Below are 17,360 nucleotides of genomic sequence, written 5' to 3' on the forward strand. Positions count from 1 at the left end.
TAAGCAAACAAGAAATAAGCAACTTCCAAACTTTAGAAATGACAGAGACATCTTGCTGCCTGCACAGTCACCCAAAGTTCCTCTGTGCGGTTGGAGCATCTATCTTCGGCCTACAAGCCCATAGTATCCAGCAGACTTTTTCCATGAAGCAGGAAATTTCAAAGGCAGTTCAGTCACTATCTGCTGTATCCTTCAGAATGTCTTGCAAACTCTTTCATGAGTCAGCAACCCCAAAGAATCATCTCTCCTTTAGGCAAGTTCAGCAGTCCTCTTTCTGCAGGTTCTTTGTGTCCAGTTTATGCAACAGTCCAGGCAAGAACAGTTTCTTGCCCAAATGGCTATCAAACTCCATAAGGAGCCTCTTCAATGCCCATCTTCCTCTTCAAGTAGCTGGTGCTGCCAGGAGCAGATGTGTCTCATTGTCATAAACAGCCCTAAGTTATTAATACATTTAAAATGCCATATTCTGTAGTCTTTGAAAGATATGAAGGCCTATTTAACTGAAATATATCTCTATATACCTAGAAAATCTAACATGACTACAAGCTTGATTATTGATTATTATCCATTAACAACCTATATACATTACATCTTTATATGAACTACATAATCACAATGCCTTAAGATCAGAAATACATATACATATAACAAAATTGACCTTAAAATCCATACCAATGCAAATTATTCATATCTATATCATACCCCCCTTTAAATGTAAAAAAAAATTTATAAACAATATTTGGGAATGTGGACATAGTTATTTCTCTCCAAACTGCTTCATGCTTAACGGGGGTGCTGTTATTCAGGTCTTTCATGGTATAAACTGTGTGCTAGATTCATCTCAATCAGCAGTTCAGCAAAGTTATTTCTTGAGGGTGTTCACAGCAACTTTTCAGGAGGATGTGGTCCGTGATACCATATTGGGATAGAAGCAATCCACAGGGTCTCATCCTCTGTAAAAACAAAAGAAAGATTTTTCCAAAGCATCGCAACCTTAGGTCCAAATTTTGAAGTCAAGGTATTTTCAAAATATCTATCTTGGATTAGTTCAGCAGCATTTATAAACAAATATGTTTTAGCAGCTGTTGCACCTTCCTCAGCATTCAAACAATTCAAAGAGAGCATAATAGCATACAGTATCAAGATTCTCTGTGTATTTTCCATATTTGTGCAGATTTATTTTAACCTCCAATTCATTTATTTTTACTTTTTGAGACAGGCTCTTTGTATATCTTTGTCCTGGAATAACTCTGTAGATCAGGCTGTCCTTGTACTATCAGAGATTCCTCTGTCTCTGCCTCCCAGGCATTGGGATTAAAAGTGTGTCCTGCCACACCTTGAAGTCACAGAGGTCAATCTACCTCTGCCTCCCAAGTGTTGGTATTAAAGGTGTGTACCACCACACCCAACTACTCTCTCCTTTTTTTAACTTTAAGAACTTTAACCTTTAGCCTACATATATTTTTAACACACTCTAAAACACTTAGACATTTTCTTCGACTTTGAATCTTTCTTTTACCGAATATCTTTCTTTTTATGAACACATGAGTCTTTAATTTACCAAGCAATATCAGTAGGACTAAAGCAGTGGCTTTGCCGGCTGGATCCACCCCATTCCTTATCTTTCTGAGATTCCAGCCTTGTGGCTTAGCTACCGGCCACATCTTGATTAACCCATTTTTAATAATCTGTGTAGCACCACGAGGTGGTGGGTTACTGGGGAAGATTCAGCATATTTGCCTTGGCAGCTGGCCCCATGGCGTCTGACCTCATTTCCTTTCTTCCCAGCATTCTGTTCTGTCTACTCCACTCACCTATATTCTGACCTATCAGACCAAGCCATTTCTTTATTAATTAACCAATGAAAGCAACAGATAGACAAATTACCTTCCCAAGTCATAGACAAAGTAGACCAAACAGAATGCTGGGTAGAAGGCAGTGTGGCAGATACCATGGCTCTTTTCTCCAAGACAAATGCATGTTAGACTCATCCCAGTAAGCCACAGTCAAGTGAAGATACAGATTATTAGAAATGGGTTGAATCAATATGTAAGAGCTAGCCAATAATAGGTTAGAATTAATGGGCCAGGCTGTATTTAAATGAATACAGTTTTTGTGTTATTATTTCCGGGGTTAAGCTAGCTGTCCAGGATCTGGGTGGGATGAAAAGCAGGCCTGTTTGCCTCATCACTATAGCCTTTATTATATTGAAGAAGTAGCTTTTTAAAAATATGATTTATCTATTTTCTTTTTATTTATTCTTTTATATATGACACCCCAGCCAAGGCCTTCCTTCCCTCTGTCAATTCCTCCTCAGCCTCACCTCAATTCTTCCCCAGATTTGGTGTTTTCTATCTCCCTACTGAAAAGAGCATGCCTTTCAGGAATGTTACCCAAACTTTGCATTACTAGTTACAGTAAGAATAGGCACAAACTCTCATATCATGGCTAAATGAGGATATTCAGTAGCTAGAAGAGGCTCCATAAGAGAAGGTAAAAGAGGCACAGATTCCTGCACTCCCAAAATTAGGAGTTTCACAAAAGCACAAATCTAATAATCACAACAAACATTCAGAAGACCTATTACATACTTCTGTAAGTTCAATCATTGCTCCTTTAGTATCTGAGCCCCTATGAGCCCTGTGGGTCATGGTCTTTTGGCATCCTCAAATCCTCTGGCTTCTACATTCCTTCTTCCTCTTTTTTCATGAGAAATTCTTGAAAATATTTTATTAAAAGATACTGAAATCAGGAATTTCAGTTTCTTCCATTTATTTTACACAATGACATTTTATATTTCTCTTCTTTTTATCTTCTATCAGAGTGATGTATTTTGTGAAATTTAATCATTAATGTGTTCCATACTATTATGCAGTATGTAATTATTTTAGTCCATTATTATTCTTTAGTTATGGTATAGTATTTTGGTAAAATTATTAATGATATGTATTTTATGTCTTTTTTCAAAACCAATATATTCTTGCATCTTTGGCAAAAGAATAATACTTGATACATCATTTAAATTAACAATAAATTAACAAATTTAAATGACATTAATGCCAATTAACAAAATGAATTGGCTGAAAAGCTATATTTTCCTAGCGTTTTGAAGAGGCAATGGTGTAGTGATAATTTTCAGTTCAATCTTTCTACTAGTTATGTCAAAACTTTTCATTTAAAATATACTGTTTAATTTTAAAAACAGTTTTTTTATTTAATCTAGGTGATCAATGTTTACTTTTATTTTCAAAACAATCTTTTCATTTAATCTAGGTAATCAAGGTTGTTGGAATATAATTGATTATAGACAATCTGTTATATTTTGTTTATATTTCATTAAAAACTGTTATGTTATTTTCTATTCTGATTTTTAAAATATTTATATTTTATTTTTCTTTGTTAATCTGTTTAAGGTTTTCTATTTCTCTTTATTTTATTTCAAAAGTGAATTTTTTCACATAAATTTCTGTTCATTTCTTATTTTTGAAATTTTGTTTATGTTCAGTTTGACATTCTTTCTTTTTGTTATCTTTTGATTTTTTCCAGGCTCTCTTAGTCCCTAGGGTATATGATTTCTAATTTGAAGTCATCTTTCATTTTTACTGAATTTTCATCTACTCATTTCGCTTTTATCTTTAATTTTGAATGATTTATGAGTTCTTAAAACAATATTTTAAAAATCCTTTGAGAATTTTATACTTTATTTTGAGGATATTTACCACTCCTAAAACTATTCTGAGATACCTCACATCTTTATCTTCCAAATTTTATTGGCCCCCCTCCTCCTTTAAACCCATTAGGTACAATTTGTGATTGCCATTATTCTTGTAAGTGTTGCCTTTCACTGGATTGTTGTCACCTAGACTAGTGTCAATAGCAGAATTTCTCTGACTGTGAGTCCTTAAATTATGAGATGGGGACTTCTTATTAGTTATGAATGCTTGGCCTTAGTTTAGACTTGTTCTGTCTAGCTTTTAAAGTAACATTAACCTATTTCTATTAATCTGCATTTTCCCTTGGGATTTTCACCTTTCTTTCATTCTGGATTTCCTACTTGACTGCTTCCTCCATGTCTGGCTGGCTATTGGTTGGTTAGCTAGCTGACCCTTCAGTTGCCCTTTATTTCTTCCTCATTTTCATTTTGATCCTATAATACTTATCTTACTTTGAGGTTGTGTTTGGTGGCTAACACTTTTAATTCTAGTCAGTGGGAGGCAGAGACAGATAGATCTCAGTAAGTTCCAGGACAGTCTAATTTTTATTGTGAGTTCCAGGTCAGCTAGGGCTGCATAGTGCTGTTTTAAAAAAGAAAGCAAACTTGCAGAGAAGATACTGTGAAGCAGACATGATCATTAGAAGTGTGACAGAAACTGAACCTGAGTCACCCAGCCAGAAAATAAAATAGTTCCCTCACACTCCATTATTGTCACCAATGAGGTAAATGGAGAATTTTAACGTGAGATTTAAAACTCAGCACAAGATTTTGAGTTAGTGAGCTTTACATACTTCTTCAGGGACTAATTCACAGAAGGCCCTATATGAAGAAATGTCAGTTTCTAATTCATCTGGATCAAAATTATAACTTGACGGCAAAGTGGTGGGTTTCAGGCCAGGGATTTCTGTTAGAAAATTATCTATTTTCACAGAAGACCCTTAACTAACTCACATGAATAACTAAGAGTGGCAGTCTTCACAATACCTTTAAAGCATGATATAATGCTGTTCTAAGAGAAAGGAGAAGCCATATTGTTCTAATAAAGGGAAAGCACCAAGCAAAGGTATATTTTCTTCTATTTCATGTTCTGTATATGTTAATTTTTCTTTGTACTGTAATTTAAATTTTATTTACATTTTCGGTTTAATACACTGATTTAGGTTCTATTTCATTAGAGAAGACTTTCATGATAGCCCCTTCTCCTTTTACAATGACAAAAATTTCATTCTTTCATACAAAACTGCCTCTTCAACACCTTTTACTATCTCTCCCATTTCTTACCAATATACTTTCCTTCTCATAAGATTTCTCTCTTTTCTTCTTTCTCCATGTCACCATATATGTATTGAAACCCTTATCTTGAAAAGATTTATAAACTACATTCGTCCTAGCTAGTACTCTATATCAGAACCTTAACATGTTACAAGTGAAACCTCCTACTGAAAAATTATTGCTGGAATTCCAGCCAAATTTTTTCATCAAAATAACAGAAGGAAACATAATTCCAAGTGACAAATGATCACCATGAGGATGTGCATAAAACAAAATAAACATGACTGAGAAAAATATTAAAATTAACATTGGAAAATAAGTCATCACAACATATGTACCAAATAAAATATAGAAATATAAAGAATGAGGTAATAATATACTAAAAAGCTTCATTGTTTCACAACAAATCAACAACAGAAATGAAAAACTTTGAAATGTGGAAGAATTCAGAGTTATTATCTTCAAAAGAATAAATGACAATGTAGAGCACCCAAATAAGTATATAAATTAAGAAAGAAAGTCCTGGATGTGGAAAAAATTCTAAGTCTATAAACAATAATCCACAATTTGACAAAGAGATTTAAAAAATATGAAGGAAAATTTAAGCAAAAAAAATTGAGGTAGTAGACTACAGAAAATCAAAAGTTTTAGAAATAAAAAAGGTGCTGAAAGCATGAACAGACAAGATCAAATAGAGGAGCACTTTTCAAGAATGGAGGTCAGTCCAGCTGGTCTTGGTGAGCTCCCATTAGATCAGTCACACTGTCTCCGTGGGTGGATGCACCCCTCACAGCCCTGACTTCCTTGCTCATGTTCTTTATCCTTCTGCTCTTCATCTGGGCCTTAGGAGCTCAGTCCAGTGCTCTAATGTGGGTCTCTGTCTCCATCTCCATCCAGCACCAGATGAAGGTTCTATGGTGATATATACAAGATATTCGTCAGCGTGGCTATGGGAGAAGGCCAGTTCAGGTACCCTCTCCTCAGCTGCCAAGGACCTAGCTGGGGAAATCCCCTTGGACACCTGGGAACCGCTCTAGAGCCAAGTCTCTTGCCAACCCTAAAATGGCTCCCTTAGTTAAGATATCTTCTTCCCTGCTCCCATATCTACCCTTCCTCCGTCTGAACCATCCCATTCCCCCAAGTTCTCCCAAGTCCTCCTCTTCTCCCTTCTCTCTCCCCATATCCCCTTCCCCTCATCCCCACCCCCATGCTCCCAATTTTTGCCCAGCAATCTTGTCTACTTTTAATATCCAGGAGGATAAATGTATGTTTTTCTTTGGGTTCACCTTCTCATTTAGCTTCTCTAGGATCACAAACTATAGGCTCAATGTCCTTTGTTTATGGCTAGAATCCACTTGTGAGTGAGTACATACAATGAGGGCAGACTGAGCAAACAATAATAATGACACTGGATTTTGATTCTACTGCATGTACTGGCTTTTGGGGTCCTCGTCTGTTTGGATGCTCACCTTCCTAGACCTGGATGGAGGAGGGAGGGCCTTGGACTTCCCACAGGGCAGGGTACCCTAATTTCACTTAGGAATGGAGAGGGAGGGGGAGTGAGGGCAGTGGGAGGGAAATGATGGAATGGGAGCAGACAGAAATTTTTAATAAATAAATAAATAGATAGATAAAAAATGGGGTACATACCTAAACAGGAAAAAAATGGAGGGCAACATTGAGACTATTCAGATATGTTTAAATTATAATGCATATTAACAAATTATCCAGGAACTCTGAAATATTCAAGACACTAAACTTAGGACTGTGTATGTAGGAAACAGGAATTAAAATAAAGGCAAAAGGCAGTGACAAAATTAAATGAAATGCTAACAAGTTTGGAAACTTTGGAAAACACTTTAAATATGCATTCTTGAGTCTCAGATAGGAGTCTCTTCATTCCTAGTGTCCACATTCAAAACTATAAGTAATACATATCCTGTTGAGCATCATTATGCACTATAGTTAGTATATAGAACAGACATTTAAAACTATAAGCAATACGTATCATGTTTAGCATCATTATTTACTATAGGTAGTATATAGAACTGATATAGATCTCCATTGAGTGACAGTGAGATAATAGGAGCATGAACTTGTTTAAGATGTAAAGAAAAAGAAAAATTTTGAATAAATGAATGGAATAGGAAAAGCATATATTTCCTGAAGTAATATAAATATAGAGAAATAAATGACCCACTTCTTTCATATGCAGATTCAAACATCGGAACTCTATCTTTTTGTTCAACTACTGTTTAAAGAACCCTGAAAACTATAAAGAGGATATGCATTAAGGTACATGAAAGAGCATAACATATGGAATATGAAAATAGAGAGGAAGAATACTGAAGTTGGGAAATTTTACCTAGATATTTGGAGAGGTAGTAGAGAGTATAGTGTAGTGAGAAGTAGAGTCATCCAAAATAGAGAATAGTGATAAGTAGAGTCAACCAAAATGAAGGAATATAAAAGTATATTATGGCAACTCACTGTCTTGTAATTAGGTTTAAAAATAAAATTATATACAAGAAAGTCTTAAGGATATTGAATTAGAAAAGAACTAGAAACGTATTCTCTACTAGGTAACTTTAAAAGTCCCAGAGAAGTCTTTACATATTTTGTGGTTAGGGTTTCTATTGCTGTGATGAAACACCATAATGAAAGTGTATGTTGGGGAGGAAAGGGTTTACTAGACTTAGACATTAGCATTGCTGTCCATTACTGAGAGAAAGTTAGGACAGGAACTCAAAGCAGGGCAGAATCTCAGAATTAGGAGAAGATGCAGATGCATTGTAGGGGGTACTGCTTACTGGTTTGCTTCTTATGGTTTGGTTAGTCCACCTTCATATAGAACAGAGGACCAGCAGTACAGGGAAGGTGCTATCCACCATGGGCTTAGACCTACCCCACTGATGACTAAAAATACCATGTACCTGGATCTCACTGAAGCATTTCATCAGCTGAGGCTCCTGCCTCTGATGACTCTAACTTGTGTCAATTTGACACTTAAAACTAGCTAGTATAAAGATCATTGGAATAGAGAAAACACCAGCGGTCTTGCCCAAATGTGAAGACTATGATCCATAAGACAAATTTACTAGGAAAGACATGCAGCCCTCTGTAACAGTGGCTCTCCTGATGTCTGATTTAGACCAGGTCCTGGGAGAGAGTTTATCCCTAGTACTATAAATTTAGAAAAACATTCATAGTGGGAAATCATTGGCTTTGTCATAGAACTGAAATTGGCATATTCTCAAGTTGAATACTTATGTTTATAACAATATATAAGTTTAAATATAAGCCTTAATCAGAGAAGCCTTTCTTTCCAATGAGTGGCAGATAACGCATAAAGGCTGGGTGGCAAAAGTTGTTGAAGATACAAATAATTTTTCATCTCTAAACAAGACACTTGCAATTTCCCTTCAACAGCTCAGGGAACATTGTGGAAGAATACAAGGAAGTAAAGTAAAAATCAGAAGATATGTATCAGGGTTATGAAAAATCATCTTCTGATCAAGACATAATCATTGCAATCACAAACTCAAAGTAGCTTCAGATGCCTATATTGAGTCTTTGAAACTATAGGTTGAAGAGGTTAAGAATACATATGTAAAATATATCGACGTGGGATTCCCCTCTGTATTCTGTGAATATCATTGGTTAATAAAGAAACTGCATTGAGCCTATAGAAGAACTACAGAGTAACAGAGTTAGGCATGAAAAACTAAACACAATGCTGGGAGAAAGATGGGTGAAGTCAGAAGAAGTCCTTCAGGATATGGATGCTGGAACTTGAGCCAGTAAGCCACATACATAGATTAATCGAAATGGCTTAAATTAATATGTAAGAGTTAGCCAATAAGAAACTAGAGCTAATGGGCCAAGCAGTGATTTAACTAATACAGTATCTATGTGATTATTTTGGGCATCTGGGTGGCTGGGAAACAAACAAGTGGTCTCCTTACAACAATATATACAATAAAAATTAATAAAAATGCCATAAAGTTGAAGGTGAGTCAAAACAGAGACTGCATTTTCAATTCTGAGCCACCCAGACTGAATAATCTCACAAAACTTTATGAATTACATTACTATTTCAGCCAATGGATCAAGCATATCTGTAGCTAGCTCTTATATCTTAAATTAATCCATTTCTATTAATCTATGTATTGTCATGAGACTGTGGTTTAATCGGTAAGGCTCTGGAGACTTTCTCCTTTGGCAGCTACATGGCATCTGTCTGACTGCTTTCTTTCTCCCTAAATTCAGTTTAGTTTTCCTACCTAGCTATATTATGCCCTGCCATAGACCCGAGGAGCTTCTACATTAACCAATGGTAATAATACAGAGCATATTGAGAGGAATCCCTCATCATCTCCACATTTCTGTCTAAATAAAAAGCAAATATTTAAGTTTAACATAGGAAAATGATATGTTCATTATACAAAACAGGTATCAAGCAAGAATTACAGTTACAATATTTTTTGTGAGGCTAAGGCTTCATATCCAATTTATCTATTATAATAACTCAGAAAAATTATAACTTTGTCTTCAACTTTATCCAAAGACACTAGAATGATATAATATTCCTAAGTAAACAGGAAGTTCATTGTAAGCAACTTCCAACATTCTAGAAATGATAGAAACATCTACTGCCTGAATAGTTACCCAAAGTTCTATTGTAACATTGGGCCATATATATTCAGGCTATAGGTCTATAATATCTTGAAGAATTTTCAGTGAAGCTGGAAATTTGAAGATCTGTTCTGACTTATACTGACAAAGGTCATCAATTGCTTTTGTGTGTGTATTTGTGTGTGTGTGTCCTGCAGAACGTTTGGCAGTTTCTTCTGTGAAGCAGAAACAGAAAAGGTACATTCCATTTTACAGAAAGTTCAGCAGTCACTTTCCTATGGGTCTTCCATGTCCAATTCATAATACTATCAAGCACTTTAGGCAAGAGCAGTTTCTTGTCCAAATGGCTGGCCTTGCCACATTGAAGACAAACTCCATAATGAATTTCTCCAATGTCTTAACTTAAGTGGAACTGATAGAAGCAGACATGTTTCACTGTCAAAAAAGTATAAGTTCTTAAAACATTTTAAATGCCATATTCTGTAGGTCTTTGAAGAATGAAAATTATCTAACATGTCTCTATATCTAACTAATGTAAGCTAACTAATGTAATTAAAAGTTTAATTATGATTGATGACTGCCTATTAATCTATATTTATTAACTATACATTACATGTCTAAATGAGGTACATAAACATAATACGTTAAACAAGAAAAAATATACATATAACAAAATTGACTTTAAATTGTATCAATAAACCAAAGTCCATGCAAATATAAATTATTCATCTATATCATATCCCCATTGTTTTATTTTTAGAAATTGACTGTGATCATTAGTCATTTATAGTTGGTCACCCTTCAATGAAAATAAATATTTATAAACAATTATTTTGGGAATTTGTGTGTTATTGTCTCCATACTGCTTCCTGCTGTTTATTGCGTGAAGTAATGTTAGGGTTCACGAAGACCTTTGGGAGGATTCTTATTCCATCAAACCATATTAGCCTGGAAGGATTCAATAAATTCTCATATTTTGTGGAAACCAAAGCAGAACCTCTTTTCCAAAGTAGCATATATTTAAACTCAAATTTTGAACTCAAGATACCTTTAAAATATATATGCTGGTTTAGCTTATTAGCCCATGCAATGAAATGTCTCTCTATAGTTAGTTCATTCACAGTAAAAAAAAAAATTCAAAGAAAGCACAATAATATACATAATCTAGTCTTCTTGTGTATTTTTCATCTTTACATGGCTTTTTTTTTACTTTTTTTATTTTTATTTTATTTTATTTTTTTTGAGGTTTCAATATTTTATTCAAGTTTTATTTTATGGGATGTTAATTACAGCATTTGAAGGGGAGGAGCTAATTCCACACAAAATGGAAGACTCTCTAATGTACCCATTAAACGGCTAAAAAAAGAGTGGTGTGGCTTTAACAGGTCACTTTAGATCCCTAGTGTTGTCATAGTGACCACAATCACCTGCCCAGCTTAAAGCTGTCTCATACTCTAGTGCAATGGTGAGAGGGAGAGAGAGAGAGAGAGAGAGAGAGAGAGAGAGAGAGAGAGAGAGAGAGAGAGAGAAGAAAAAAGAAGAGAGAAAAGAAAAAACCACGCCACAACACAAGGAAGAATGAAGTCCTAAGTGACGGCTCCATCGGCCCACTCTCTCCACCCTAAAATGGCACAAAGGAATAGCTAACCAGAAGAGTGCTTTTGGTGTAAAACAGGTAACTGGGCAAGGATGGGAAGAGGCCACGGAGATCCGTCTAGGAAAGGCCCTTTCACACAGGTGTGTGTGCACATGCTTCTCAGCAGTTAGGATAGAGATGCCAAGGTTGCTCAGGAAGTCACAATTTCACCTGTGGACTCGATACAGATTTACAAAGGGCCCGCATATTCCGAGCTTCCACACGTGGCCTGGTATCTCTAGAGGTCCCCGGCCCACGTCTACAGCTAAAAGGACCCTTTCAGGAATGGGGTGTCTGCTGTACCTCTGAAATGGTAAACACCTTAACCTGGAGATCTAACGTGGTATTTATCGATTCTCGCATCCCCCAACATACAACATTAAAAGGTTCACTAAATTCTGAAGGTAGCTATACTGCAAAATAGTTTAAAATTAACGATTGTACAATATTCATTTATGCTTGAAATTCTAGTCCTAGACCAAGCTTGTGGCCACCAGCATTGACGTTCTTGCCATCCAGCAGAGCTGACAGCGTCAGCTTGATACCTGGATTGAGGGTCTGAGTGTATCCTAAGCCGATCAGGCTAGAGTTGTTCACTTTGGCCGAAAAGCAGGCGTCAGGGTCGACCTGGTACTTGGCTGCTATCCCAAAGCGAGTGTTACTGTTCCCCGCTGTCCAGGCAAGATTGACAGCGGTCTCCAACTTCTTGTTCACCTTCTGGTAGATGGAGCCACCAAACTCCGTCCCATCATTCACATTAGTATGAAGCTGGAATTCATCCGTCTTGTAGCCAACTGCAAAGTTGCTCTGGGTCACTCGGGACTTGGAGGTCTCAAAATTCATTTGGTAGCCAGCTAGCCAGCCCTCATAGCCAAGCACCAGGGCACTCCGGATCGAGGGCCCAGCGATGTCAAAGTCCACATCACAGCCCAGGTTGATATGCTCCCTCTTGTACCCTGTCTTGATTTTAGCATTTTTTTTCCCAGTGTTAGGTGAGAAGGATGAGTCGAAGGTCAGCTTCAGCCCACGCGCGAGCTGGTCTTCCACGGTGATCTCGGTACCCAGGGTGTTGTCTGTGTTCCACTTTTCTGTAAACATCAGGCCGTACTCAGTCCATCGATACTTGGTTTCCAGACTGCAGTTCACTTTGGTGGTCTCTGTGTTGGCGGAGCCTGAGCTGGTAAATTCCAATCCATTCTCCGACTTCGTTTTCAAATCAAGTTTTATTAAGCCAAAGCCATAGCCCTTGGTGAAGACATCCCTGGCAGACTTGCCAAGATCAGCATATGTGGGCGGCACAGCCATCTTCTCGGAGGTGGTGACGGCAGGAGCAGCGACAGCTACGGCGGGGGCTGCGGCGAGGAGGCTGCGAGCGCAGGGAGCGGGCCGAGGGAGGAGCGGCACGGATCACGGCGGCGCGGACACCTACTTTTTTATTTTTATTTATTAATTTTTGCTTTTTGTGATACAGGCCTTCTCTGTGTATCTTTGATTATTTTGGATGTTACTTTGTAGACTAGGCTGTCCTTTGCCTCCCAAGTGTTGGGATTAAAGCTGTATGTCACCACACCCAACTACTTTCTTTCTTTTTATTTACATAATTTCTCTAACCTTTTTCTTTTCTCTTCCAAGCCTACATATATTTTAAATACACTGGAAAAAATAGAATTTTTTTAATCTGATTCCATCTTTACTGTATATCTCTCTTTTTCTGACTACAGGAGTGCTGTGGCTAGCATTAAAGTCATGGCTTTGGTGGCTGGATGTGCCCCACTCCTTGACTTCCTGAGAGTCTAGCTTCATGATGGAGGTACTGATGGGAACTACATTTTTTACCACAACTCAGTGGAGTTTCTAGTTCCATGCTAGTGACTGCTCATGAACACCATTCAAATATTTGTTGGCATGGCATCTTAGAAGTCCTGAGACATTTTGGTTGCTAACAGACTCAGGATGGTGTAGGAGGTCCTTCTTTGTGTTGCTTGTATTGATTAATGAATAAAGAAACTGCCTTTGCCTGATAGGCCAGAACTTAGGTAGGCAGAGAAGATATAACTAAATTCTGGGAGGAAGAAATCAGAGTCAGAGAGACACCATGGACCTATAGCCAAAGATAGACATACTGAGATCATGACCTTGTGGTAATATACAAATTAATAGAAATGGGTAAAACTAATATGCAAGAGTTAGTCAATAAGAAGTTAGAGTTCATGGGCCAAGCAGTGTTTTAATAAATAGAGTTTATGTGTGATTATTTGGGGTTATTTCGCTCACTGGGTAGCCAGGAACCAACAAGCAGGCCCCCTTCTCCTGCAATATCAGGGAGCCTCTCTTAATGGAGCTACACCTCAGTTTGCCTCTAGCAAACAGAGCCCACCTGAGAAAATGCTATTACCAAAAATCATTATTGACTGTTTTCTTTTGTCTGTCTAGAATCATTTTTTTGGAAGGCTTTCTCAGGCTTTATATGGATTTTTTTCCAAATGTTTCAGCAACATTTCTAAGTAAAGACTTCTTTATCATTTCCCTGCCATCCAGACCAGAATAACCACACAAGAATATAAGAAGATAGAAATTTAAAAAATGGCATGGCAAGTTCCATGACTTAGGCAGCCTTACCACTTATGTCTGAACTACATGCTACCAAGAGATTCAAAGAGTGGAGAAACCACTACCATTAATTTTATATCAACAAATGGTCCAATTAATCTTCAATAATCACTTCCAATCCAAAGGCTACAATTAATCCCTGGTTAAATTAGATTGGGCATAAAATCAAATCAAAAGCCATAAACCTATGAAAGGGATTAGTGGCAATGGAGGTAAGGAGACAGATGTGGATGGGAGGAAGATAAGAGATGATTGATTGGAGAGATAACTGGAATGCAAATTATATATGTGTAAAATTGTCAAACAACAAAATTAATCATTACAAGAACTATAGTCTCCAATATGTCTCTACAGATAAATTGCATACCAAGTATTATAGCCAGAGTTCATTCTTGAGGACCACTATGATGGAAAGAAAGAACCAATTACTAAAAGTTGTTTTCTGACATGTGCATGTGCTCAGACACATATAAACACACATTTCTCCCACACATATCAATATTAATAATAATGATCAGCTGTTGTGGAATATTGGTTTAAGATTATGTTATATTTATTTATGCTGTGGAATATTTGTTTTATGATGAAAAGATGTTTTGCATTCTTTTATGTTGAATTTGTTTAACACTATGAACCTGTGTTACTTTGCTTGTCTAAAACACCTGATTGGTTTATTAAAGAGCTGAATGGCCAGTAGCAAGGCAGGAGAAAGGCTAGGTGAGTCTGGCAGGTAGAGAGAATAAATAGACTAGAAAAAGAGGGAGGTTTGAGAAAAGAGGGAGAAGAGAATGCCATGGACTAGTCACCCTGTCACACAATCAGAAATGGAGTAAGAAGGAAAGAAAGGTATGCAGAATAGAGAAAGGTAAAGGCCCAGAGAAAAAAAGGTAGAGAGGATAATTTAAATTAAAAAAAAGATGGCTAGAAATAAGTTAAGTTAAGCCTGGGCATTTTTAAGAAATGATACATCTCAATTTATATATTTGGGAGCTTGGTAGCAGGCCTCCAAAGAGTAAAATATTAGAAAATCTAAAGGAAACAGGCAATTTTTTGATTAGTTACCACATACCAAATTAAAACAAGACGAGCTAAACAATTTAAAGAGACCTATGATTCCTAAGGAAATAGAAGCAATCATTAAAAGACTTCTAATAATAAAGTCCAGGACCAGATGGTTTCAGCATAGAATTCTCGCAGAATTTCAAAGAAGAATAAATACCAATACTTCTCAAATTGTTCCACACATTAGAAACAGAAGGAATATTATCAAATGCTCTTTATGAGGCTGTAGTTATCCTGATACCCAAATGACACAAAGAAGTAACAAAGCAAGAGAATTACAGACCAATCTCCATCATAAACATTGATACAAAAAATTCAATAAAATACTGGCGATTAAATCCAAAAACATCAAAATACCGGCCATGATGAACAAGCTTCATCCTAGATATGCAAGGATGTTTCAACAATCAAAACTCTGTCAGTGAAATTCATCATATAAGCAGACAGAAATATAAAAATAACATGATCTTCTCATTAGATACTAAAAAAGACTATCAGAAAATCCAGCACCCTTTCATGATAAAGGTTTTGGAGAGACTAAGGGTACAAAGAACATACCAAAACATTATAAAGGCAATACACAAAAACATAGGTCAATGTCAAATTAAATGAAAAGAAATTCTTTTTTTTTTTGGTTAAAATCAAAGAGATTTTGCTAAAATCAGGAAAAAGACTGTCTGTTCTCTCTTTTATCAATTCAACGTATTACTACGCATTCTATCTAGAGCAAAAAGACAGCAAAATGAAATCAAGGGGATAGAAATTGGAAAGTAAGAAGTCAAGCCTTCACTATTTGAAGATGACATGATAGTAAATGTAAGTGACTTCAAAAATTCTACCATGGAACTCCTACAGCTGATAGACAACTTTAGTAATGTGGCAGGATGCAAAATGAATTAAAAAATCAATATCTCTATTATAAAAAAAAGATAAATGGACTGAGAATGAAATCAGCTAAACATCACCCTCCCTTTATAATAGCCACAAATAATATAAAATATCTTGTGGTAATTATACCCAAGCAAGTAAAAGACCTATATGACAAGAAATTTAAGTCTTTGAAAATAGAAATTTAAGATATCAGAAAATGGAAAGATCTCCCATGCTCTTGGATAGGTAGTATCAACATAATAAAAAGGTAGTCTAACAAAAACAATCTACAAATTCTTTATAATCCCCATCAAAATCCGAAGAGAATTCTTCACAAACTTTGAAAGGAAAATATTCATCTTCATATGGAAAACAAATAACCCAGGATAGGTAAAACAATCTTGTACAAGAAAGGAACTTCTGAAAGCATCACCATCCCTGATTTCAAACTCTACTATAGAGATATAGTAACAAAACAGCTTAGTATTGGCATGAAAACAGACAGATAGATAAATAAAATTGACTCAAAGAGCCTGATATTAATCCACACCTGTATAAACACCTGATTTTTGACAAAGAAGCACAAAAGTCGCAAAGGAAAAAAAAACTTCAACAAGTGGTGCTGGCATAACTGGATGTCAACATATACAAAAATACAACTAGATCCATATCTTTTACCATGAACAAAATTGTAAGTTCAAGTGTGATGGAGGAAGGTCATTGGTTGAATATAAAAAAACTGCTTGGCTCTCATTGGTTAGAACATAGAGGTAGGCGGAGTAAACAGAACAGAACGCTGGGTGGAAGAGGAAGTGAGGTCAGACTCGACAGCTCTCCTCTCAGGAGCAGACGCCTCAGCAGAGACGCCATGCTCCCCACTCCAGGGAAGATGCACGCTATGAAGCTCCGACCCAGGATGGACTTAGGCTAGAATCTTCCCGGTAAGACCGGTGCTATACAGATGATAAGAAATGGGCTAGTCTAGGTGCGAGAGTTAGCCTAGAAGAGGCTAGATATAATGGGCCAAGCGGTGATTAAATGAATACAGTTTGTGTGTTGTTATTTTGGGGCAAAAGCTAGCCGAGCAGGTGGCTGGGGTGTTGGGGATGCAGCCCCGCCGCTTCATATTACTACACAATTGGATCAATAACCTCAACTTAAATCCAGTTTCACTGAAACATAGAAGAGAAAGTGGGAAGTAACCTTGAATACATTGGCATTCAATCCTCAATAGAACACCAGTAGTCCATACATGAGAGCAGCAATTAATAAATGGGACCTCCTGAAGCTGAGAAGTTTCTGTAAGGTAAAGAACATGATAAAAAAAAAAAAACAGCAGTCTACGCAATGGGAAAAGATCTTCATCAATCCCCCATCTGACAGAGGGATAATCTCTAGAATATATAAAGAATGCAAAAAGTTAGACATCAAAATATTAAATAATCCAATTAAAATTAGGTACATATCTAAACAGAAAATTCTCAAAAGATGTATCTCACTGGCCAAAAGATATTTAAGGAACTGTTTAACATCCTTATTCATAAAGAAAATGGAAATCAA

The 17,360-nt window shown here is 36.5% G+C and overlaps 1 pseudogene; it reads right to left on the bottom strand.

Annotated features, from left to right (window-relative positions):
* Positions 1-11,088: 11,088 nt before the first annotated feature.
* LOC142840955 (non-selective voltage-gated ion channel VDAC1 pseudogene) lies at positions 11,089-12,667 on the bottom strand (annotated as a pseudogene).
* Positions 12,668-17,360: the final 4,693 nt, after the last annotated feature.

Source organism: Microtus pennsylvanicus, chromosome X (genome assembly GCF_037038515.1).
Source record: "Microtus pennsylvanicus isolate mMicPen1 chromosome X, mMicPen1.hap1, whole genome shotgun sequence".
Lineage (NCBI taxonomy): Eukaryota > Metazoa > Chordata > Mammalia > Rodentia > Cricetidae > Microtus > Microtus pennsylvanicus.